Source organism: Callithrix jacchus, chromosome 3 (genome assembly GCF_049354715.1).
Source record: "Callithrix jacchus isolate 240 chromosome 3, calJac240_pri, whole genome shotgun sequence".
NCBI lineage: Eukaryota > Metazoa > Chordata > Mammalia > Primates > Cebidae > Callithrix > Callithrix jacchus.
In genome coordinates this window covers 129,815,833-129,825,795 of record NC_133504.1, presented here as the reverse complement: position 1 = coordinate 129,825,795, position 9,963 = coordinate 129,815,833, and positions in this window count along the sequence as shown.

The following is a 9,963-nucleotide window of genomic DNA, read 5'->3' as shown; positions in this document are numbered from 1 at the left end:
TAGTTTGAATTCAGGTAGTGTGATGCTTTCAGCTTTGTTCTTTTTGCTTAGAATTGACTTGGCTATGCAGGCTCTCTTTTGGTTCCATATGAAGTTTAAGGTGTTTTTTTCCAGTTCTGTGAAGGTCATTGGTAGCTTGATGGGGATAGCATTGAATCTATAAACAACTTTGATCAATATGGCCATTTTCACGATATTGATTCTTCCTAACCATGAGCATGGAATGTTTCTCCATCTGTTTATGTCCTCTCTTATTTCATTGAGCAGCAGTTTATAGTTCTCCTTGAAGAGGTCCTTTACATTCTTTGTTAGTTGTATTCCTAGGTATTTTATTCTCTTTGCAGCAATTGTGAATGGCAGTTCATTCTTAATTTGGCTCTCTTTAGGTCTGTTATTGGTGTATAGGAATGCTTGTGATTTTTGCACATTGATTTTGTATGCTGAGACTTTGCTGAATTTGCTTATCAGATTAAGGAGATTTTGGGCTGAGAAGATAGGGTCTTCTAAATATAAAATCATGTTGTCTGCAAATAGAGACAATTTGACTTCCTCCTTTCCCAACTGAATACCCTTTATTTCTTTTTCTCACCTGATTGCTCTGGCTAGAACTTCCAATACTATATTGAATAGGAGTGGTGAGAGAGGGCATCCTTGTCTAGTGCCAGATTTCAAAGGGAATGCTTCCAGCTTTTGCTCATTCAGCATGATATTGGCTGTGGATTTGTCATAAATGGCTTTTATTATTTTGAGATACGTTCCATCAGTACCTAGTTTATTGAGAGTTTTTAGCATAAAGGACTGTTGAATTTTGTTGAAGGCCTTCTCTGCATCTATTAAGATAATCATGTGGTTTTTGTCTTTTGTTCTGTTTATGAATTACGTTTATAGACTTGCATATGTTGAACCAGGCTTGCATCCCCAGGATGAAGCCTACTTCATTGTGATGGATAAGCTTTTTGATGTGCTGCTGCAATCGGCTTGCCAGTATTTTATTGAAGATTTTGGCATCTGTGTTTGGCCTGAAGTTTCCTTTTCTTGTTGCATCTCTGTGGGTTTTGGTAGCAGGATGATGTTGGTCTCATAAAATGATTTGGGAAGAATTCTCTTTTTTTGGATTGTTTGGAATAGTTTCACAAGGAGTGGTACCAGCTCCTCTTTGTATGTCTGGTGGAATTTGGCTGTGAACCCATCTGACCTGGGCGTTTCTTGGTTGGTAGGCTTTTAGTTGCTGCCTCAACTTCAGTCCTTGTTATTGGTCTACTTAGGGCTTCAACTTCCTGGTTTAGGCTTGGGAGGATGCAAGCGTCCAGGAATTTATCCATTTCTTTCAGGTTTACTGGTTTATGTGCATAGAGTTGTTTGTAGTAATTTCTGATGGTGGTTTGTATTTCTGCAGAACCTGTGGTGATATCCCCTTTATCGTTTTTTATTGTATCTATTTGATTATTCTCTCTTTTCTTCTTTATTAATCTGGCTAGTGGTCTGTCTGTTTTGTTGATCTTTTCAAAACACCAGCTCCTGGATTTATTGATTTTTTTGAAGGGTTTTTTTTTTTTGTCTCTATCGCTTTCAGTTTTGCCCTAATCTTAGTTATTTCTTGTCTTCTGCTAGGTTTTGAGTTTTCTTGATCTTGCTCCTCTAGCTCTTTCAATTTTGACAATAGGGTGTTGATATTAGATATTTCCTTCTCATGTGGGCATTTATTGCTATATATTTTCCTCTAGACACAGCTTTAAATGAGTCCCAGAGATTCTAGTATGCTGTGTCTTCATTCTCGTTGGTTTCAAAGAACATCTTTATTTCTTCCTTCATTTCATTGTTTATCCAGTCAACATTCAAGAGCCAGTTATTCAGTTTCCATGAGGCTGTGCAGTTCTGAATTCTGAGTTCTAGCTTGATTGCCCTGTGGTCTGAGAGACTGTTTATTATGATATCCGTTCTTTTGCATTTGCTGAGGAGTGATTTACTTCCAATTATGCGGTCAATTTTAGAGTAGATGTGATGTGGTGCTGAGAAGAATGTATATTCTGTGGATTTGGGGTGGAGAGTTCTGTAAATGTCTTTTAGGTTTGCTTGGTCCAGTTCTGAGTTCAAGTCCTGGATATCCTTGTCAATTTTCTGTCTGGTTGATCTGTCTAATATTGACAGTGGAGTGTTAAAGTCTCCCACTATTACTGCATGGGAGTCTAAGTCTCTTTGTAAGTCATTAAGAACTTGCCTTATATACCTGGGTGCTCCTGTATTGGGTGCTCCTGTATTTAGGATTGTTAGCTCTTCTTGTTGCATTGATCCTTTTACCATTATGTAATGTCTTTCTTTGTCTCTTTTGATCTTTGTTGCTTTAAAGTCTATTATATCAGAGACTAGGATTGCAACTCCTTGCTTTTTTTTGCTCTCCATTTGCTTGGTAAATTTTCCTCCATCCCTTTATTTTGAGCCTTTGTGTATCCTTGCATGTGAGATGGGTTTCCTGGACACAGCACACCAGTGGGTTTGGCTTTTTATCCAATTTGCCAGTTTGTGTCTTTTGATTGGGGTAGTTAGCCCACTTACATTTAGGGTTAATATTGTTATGTGTGAATTTGATCCTGCCATTTTGATGCTAGCTTGTTGTTTTGCCTGTTAGTTGATGCAGTTTCTTCATTGTGTCGATGCTCTTTACCATTTGGTATGTTTTTGGGGTGGCTGGTACTAGTTGTTCCTTTCTATGTTTAGTGCTTCTTTCAGGAGCTCTTGTAAAGCAGGTCTGGTGGTGACAAAATCTCTGAGTAATTGCTTGTTCATAAAGGATTTTATTTCTCCTTCACTTATGAAACTTAGTTTGGCTGGATATGAAATTCTAGGTTGAAAGTTATTTTCTTTAAGGATGTTGAATATTGATCCCCACTCTCTACTGGCTTGTAGGGTTTCTGCTGAGAGATCTGCTGTGGAGATGGGCTTCCCTTTGTGGGTAATCTGATCTTTCTCTCTGGATGCGCTTAGCATTTTCTCCTTCATTTCAACCCTGGTGAATCTGACAATTATGTTCCTTGGGGTTGCTCTTCTTGTGGTGTTCTCTGTATTTCCTGGACTTGAATATTCATCTGCCTTGCTAGGTTGGGGAAGTTATCCTGGATTAATATCCTGAAGAGTGTTTTCCAGCTTGGATTCATTCTCTCTGTCACATTCAGGTACACCTATCAAACGCAGATTAGGTCTTTTCACATAATCCCATGTTTCTTGGAGGTTTTGTTTATTTCTTTTTACTCTTTTTTCTCTAATCTTGCCTTGTTATTTTATTTCATTGAGTTGATCTTCAACCTCTGATATCCTTTCTTCTGCTTGGTCAATTCAGCTACTGAAACTTGTATATGCTTCGCGAAGTTCTCATATTGTGTTTTTCAGCTCCCTCAGTTCATTTATATTCCTCTCTAAGCTGTTTATTCTCATTAGCATTTCATCAAACCTTTTTTCAATGCACACCTTTTGCATTGGGTTAGAACATGTTCTTTTAGTGCAGAGAAGTTTCTTATTACCCACCTTCTGAAGCCTGTTTCTGTCAATTTATCAGACTTATTCTCCATCCTGCCTTGTTCCCTTGCTGGTGAGGAGTTGTGATCCCTTGTAGGAGGAGAGGCATTCTGGTTTTGGGTGTTTTCACCCTTTTTGCACTGGTTTCTTCCCATCTTTGTGGATTTATTTACCTGTGATTTTTGTAGTTGGTGACTTTCAGATGGGGTCTCTGAGTGGACGTCCTGTTTGTTGATGATGAAGTTATTTCTTTACGTTTCTTAGTTTTCCTTCTAACAGTCAGGCCCCTCTGCTGTAGGACTGCTGGAGGTCCACTCCAGACCCTGCTTGCCCGGGGATCACCTGCAGTGGCTGCAGAACAGTGAGGGTTGCTGCCAGTTTCTTCTGCTATCTTTGTCCCAGAAGGATACCTGCCAGATGTCAGTCTGAGCTCTCCTTCATGAGGTGACTCTTTGGATATATGGGGGTTGGGGAGCTGCTTAAGGAGACAGTCTGTCCTTTATAGGAGGAGCTCAAGTGCTGAGCTGTGAGCTCTGTTGTTCCGTTTAGAGCTGCTGGGCAGGTGCATTTAAGTCTGCTGCAGCAGAACTCATAACCGCCTTTTTTTCCCCAGGTACTCTGTCCCGGGAAGATAGGGCTTTATTTATAAGTTCCTGCTGTGCTACTGCCTTATTTCAGGGATGCCCTGCCCAGCGAGGAGGCAGCCTAGTCAGAGTCTGCCAGTAGAGGTGTTGCTGAGCTGCCATGGGCTCTGCCCAGCTGCTGTGTGAACTTCCCTATACTCCTGTTTGTAGGGGTATAGTTAGAACTGCCTTGGCAATGGCGGCCCACCTCTGTAATGGCAAACTGCATTGGCAATGGCGGACAGCCTCAGCGAAGGTGGACTACCTCGATAATGGTAGACTGCCTCAGTAATGGCGGACGACATTACTGCTTCTTAGTTTTCCTTCTAACAGTCAGGCCCCTCTGCTGTAGGACTGCTGGAGGTCCACTCTGGACCCTTCAGTACTATTCTGCAGCCACTGCAGGTGATCCCCAGGCAAGCAGGGTCTGGAGTAAGCAAGAGCTGGATTGTCCTGGGTTCAGCTGTGCTTGGTGTGAAACTCTCAATCTAGAGCGTTTCAGATTGCTGATCTTTGTTGGGGTGGAACTGGCTGAGCCTGATCACCTGGCTCCCTGCCTCAGACCCCTTTTTTTTCAGTTGAACGGACAACTATGTCTCCCAGGTGTTCCAGTCACCAGTTGAAATGGCACCCAGATTTGTGTGAGTTCTCATGCAGAGACCTGCTGCATGGCTGAAACTGCCATGCTGGAGACTCATGGTACTTTTCCACCCGGGAATCTCCTGGCCTGGCTCCCTGTTTCAGTTCCCTTTTTATCAGTTGAATGGGCATATCTGTCTCCCAGGCACTCCAGTTGCCAGCTACAGAACTGAGCTCTTAATCACTACACTCTGCCTCTGGGTAAGAAATTTTAGCAAGCACAATTATACATGTAAAGTCCCACATGTAAAATTATATCCTTCTGCTTCCACTGGAAACAGCATCTCTCACAGTTATTTTGAGAAATTTGAAATGCAATGACTTGTGCTGCTGTAGAATGCAGGGCAAAAAGAGTGTTGAGGATGAATTGTTCTAAAGAAAATGGAGCAGCCCTCTTATAAAAACAGTTATGCAGACTCCACAGTTTCCTGATAAAGGCTTTACTTCCATATGTTCTTCTTGTAGTATTTAGTAGCCCCACTATGGTCTTAGTATCCTAAAATAGGATCTCTAATTAATGGGGGGATTAATATTTATTTCAAAACCCAGGTTTGTCATTATAAATCTCCCCCCAAAATACATCAAGATTACTTCTTATGAACTGCTATGACAATCTTGAAGTTTTCTTTCACAACTGCTCACCTAGTTAAGGGGTGCATGTTCATATGTGTGAGTGTTTACATATCAGAATATGGAAGTATTAACATATACATAATTAGATGTGTGTATGGGGAACATAAAGTATCCAGAAATTTGGCTTGAAAGGGAAGTGAAAAAAAAAAAAAAACTTTTAGTTACTTATGGTTTCAGGTAGATGATTTAAAATTTGTAAATCTTAAAACTGTTTCTAAGAATATTTTGTTTTAGATCTTTGATTTCCATCAAATAATTATGATATGGGTGTTTATTATCAAAATGTCTTCCATTAAGTGTTCACACAAAAATATATGCAACTGAACTAATCACTTAGCAATGAATCCATATTCATTCCCACCCCACGGCTTAACATGCACATCTGTCCTGGTGAATGGATAAACAAATTGTAGTACCTCAATGCAGTGCAATATTCTTCAGCAATAGAAACAAACTACTGATATACAATATGGATGAATCTTAAAAGCATTGTACTAAGTGAAAGAAGTGGACATCAATGAGTGTATGAAAAGAAATCAAATCAATGGTTACCAGGGGTTGAGGAGGGAGAGGAAAAAGATTATAAAGGAGTATGAGGGAACTTTTTCCAGTGCTGAAAATATGCTATGTCTTGATTATGATGGTAGTTATATGACTGAATCTATTTGTCAAAATTCTTAGTTAGAACTGTGCACCTGAAAAAAATGACATTTTTTTTTTTGAGAAAGGTTTTGCTTGGTTGCCCAGGCTGGACTGCAGTGACACAATCAAGGCCCACTCCAGGCTCAACCTCCTGGGCTAAAATGATTCTCCTGCCTCAGCCTCCTGAATAGCTGGGACTACAGGCATGCACAACCACACCCTGCTAATTTTTTTTAATTTTTTTTTGTAGAGATGGGATCTTCCTATGTTGCCCAAGCTGGTCTTGAACTCTTAGGCTCAAGTGATCCTCTGGCCTCTACCTCCCAAAGTGCTGGGGTTACAGGCATAAGCCACCACATCTGACCAAAATAGTGACTATTGCAGTAAATTATCCCTCAGTAAATCTGTGAGAGAGATGAAAAGAGAGAAAGAGAAAATGAGAGAGACTCAAAAGCACTGTATGAAAACCAAATGCAATGTGTAAACTTTGATCAGAGTCTAGTTCAAAACAAAGTAGCTGTAAAGAGCATTAAGCCGTAAATGAAGATGAAAAATTAATTTTCAGATGATATTAGAGAGTTATCTATTAAAGATTTTATATTATAATTATCTATTAGAGAAAATTTATTTTCAGATGATATTAGAGAATTAAAGTCTAAGAAGACTTTACAATTCTTCTATGTAAACATAATATGATTATATTTACGTAATCGAATGTCCTTACTCTTAGGATATACATATCCAAGTATTTAGGGGTAAATGGTCTTGTGATATTTTTAAGTACTTTGAAATTGTTAATCATACAGCAATTGAGATAGTTAAATAAATATGGGAAAATATTAACAATTATTGAACCTAGTTCTTTGGTGTGTTTAACACTAGTCTTTCAGTTTCTTTCTCTGTATGTTTGAAATCTTTCATAGTAAAATGATGGTGGAACTTCACCTTAATAAAATTGCTGAAGTTCTAAAAACTTTTGCAAAAACATTTATTATTTATTTTGCAAAAGTCAAAAGTGAAAATATTAGCAAATGACTATCATTTGTCAGAAAAATTAGACATAAGAAATGAACTTCTTCTAAAAAGTGTAGCGTAGTTGCAATTATAACAATATTTGCTAAGGTAAAATACACTTATAATTTTGGTTTTTATTTTATAATGTAATTTTTTTTCTTTTACTGTTTTAACGTTTACTGCAAAACATTGGTCCCTCTGTTAAGGAGATTCATTTAAGTATTCTTTTCTGACAAAATTATCCTTGAATAGAAATGCTATCTATACTATGTAGACCATAATACAAAAGTTAATAAAATATGCTTGCAATGTGCAGGTAGGTGGCAGCAATGTTTACAAGAACAGTTTTACAATGCTATTAGTTGTTGAGGTCCACAATGAGTTTTTAATTGTAAAGTGCTGTATAAACTTCCAAACTGTAAAGTGCTGTATAAGATTTTCAAAAGTTTAATAAAATGGTTCTGCATTATAATTTTACCCTTGTGAAGACTTAAATTACCTTGAGTGAAAATTGGCAAGTAATGTAGGGTATGATTTTTAAATTTCAGACAGTCATTGCTTTGCAAAGTAGCGCAGGACCCTTAAAAAGACCATGTAAGCTGAAACCATGCAAAACTTCTGATTGTTTTATGACCTTTAAAAAAATTTATCGGCCAGGCATGGTGGCTCACACTTGCAATTCCAGCACTTTGGGAGGCCAAGGCAGGTGGATCACCTGAGGTCAGGAGTTTGATACCAGCCAGGCCAACATGGCGAAATCCCATCTCTACTAAAAATACAAAATTAGCCAGGCGTGGTGGTAGGTGCCTGAATCCCAGCTACTTGGGAGTCTTAGGCAGGAGAATTGCTTGTAACTGAGAGGCAGAGGCTACAGAGAGCTGAGATCATGCCACTGTACTCCAGCTTGGGTAACAGAGCAAGACGCTGTCTCAAAAAAAATTATCAAAATATTAACTTATCTCTTACTGTCAGTTATAAATGTATAGGGAAATGAAAAAAAAAGTAAAACTAATACTTATTTAGCACAATGTAATTCAAAGCATTAGAAACATTGAGCATTAAAGTGCTTTAGTTCTCTGTTTCCTTTTCTCTTTTTTTTTTTTTTTTTGGCTCCCGACAGGAAACATGCTTTAGTTCTTTGTGATATTAAAAAACAAAAAAACAAAAAAAAAACAGGAAAGTTATCAAGCATAGTTTTTATAGTGCCTGCCTTCGTCTCTTCTTCTCAGCTGTAACTTATGATATAGAATGAGCATCTTTTGGTGAACTGTCATACTACTTGCTAAGCTTGGGTCATTTTAAATTAAGTATATGTGGCATATGATATATAATGTATTTGTAAATTCAAGTGTCTATAGAAACTCATAAACAATAAAATACCAAATAGTAGCTTGCAGACAGTACCTAAAAGTGAGAGTTGTTTTGTTTTGTTTTGTTTTTTCTCCAGAGGCTCCATCATTCACCTAAAAGTAAGAGAAAATAGGAAGATAAACTAGAAGCAAAGACACAGGGCAGAAATGATGTGCTGTTGACACCACAAATAAGAATTCTCCAATGAGACCAGGTATGGAGCAATTTGGGAGGCTGAGATAGGCAAATTTCTTGAAGCCAGGAGTTGAAGACCAGTCTGGCCAATATGGTGAAACCCCATCTCTACTAAAAATACAAAAATTAGCAAGACTTTGTGACACAGTACTGTAATCCTAGCTACTCAGGTGGCTGACGCATGACACTCACTTGAACTCAGGAGGCAGAGGTTACAGTGAGCCAAGATGGCACCACTGCACTCCAGCCTGGAGGACACAGGGAGACTTTGTCTCAAAAAAAAAAAAAAAAAAAATCCTCTGATGAGCAGAAATGTATTTGGCTCAAGTATGAGGATGGAAGTCATAGAGCATGGCCAGCATCTGATGAGGACCTTCATGTGCCATTATTCCATGGTAGAAAGTAGAAGAGCAAGAGAGGGTGATAGCATGCGAGAAAGTGACAAACATGCTTTTTTTTTTTTTTTTTTTTTTTTTAGTGGTGCTATCTCGGCTCACTGCAACCTCTGCCTCGTGGTTCAAGCGACTCCCCTGCCTTAGCCTCCGAGTAGCTGGAACTACAGATGCGCCACCACGCCCGGCTAATTTTTGGTATTTTAGCAGAGACGGGTTTTCACCATGTTAGTCAAGATGGTCTTGATCTCCTGACCTCGTGATCCGCCTGCCTTGGCCTCCCAAAGTGCTGGGATTACAGTCGTGAGCCACCGTGCCCAGCCAAACTTGCTTTTATTTAAAAAAAAAAACCCACTTCCAGGCAAGGTGCAGTGGCTTACACCTATAATCCCAGAACTTTGGGAGGCCACAGCAGGAGAATCACTTAAGCCTAAGAGTTTGAGACTAACCTGGGCAGCATAGGGAGATACTGTCTCTATAAAAAAGGTAGCTAGGAGTGGTGGGTAGCACCTGCCTTGTAGTTCCAGCTGCTCAAGAAGCTGATGTGGGAGGATTGTTTGAGCCTAAGAAGTCAAGCCTGCAATGAGCTATGATTGTGCCAGTGTATTCCAGCCTGAGCAACAGAGCAAGACCCTGCTTCTGCAAAAAGAGAAAGAAACCCACTCCCTCAATAATGGCTTTAATTCATTCATGAGGGCAGATACCTTATGACTTAATCACCTTCTAAAGGTCCCATTTCTAAACACTGTTTCATTGGGGATTAAGTTTCTAGAACATAAACTTTGGCGGACACATTCAAAACATAGCATTGAGTATTCATTAGAAATTCATGTACTTGTAATACCTACTGGCAAAAAAGAAAAAGAAAGAAGAAAAAATTTCATATTCCATGTTCCCATAACTGTGATTTTATTTAGTGAAGCATCAAATAGGCATGAGATAGAATTATTTTTTTTTATTTACAC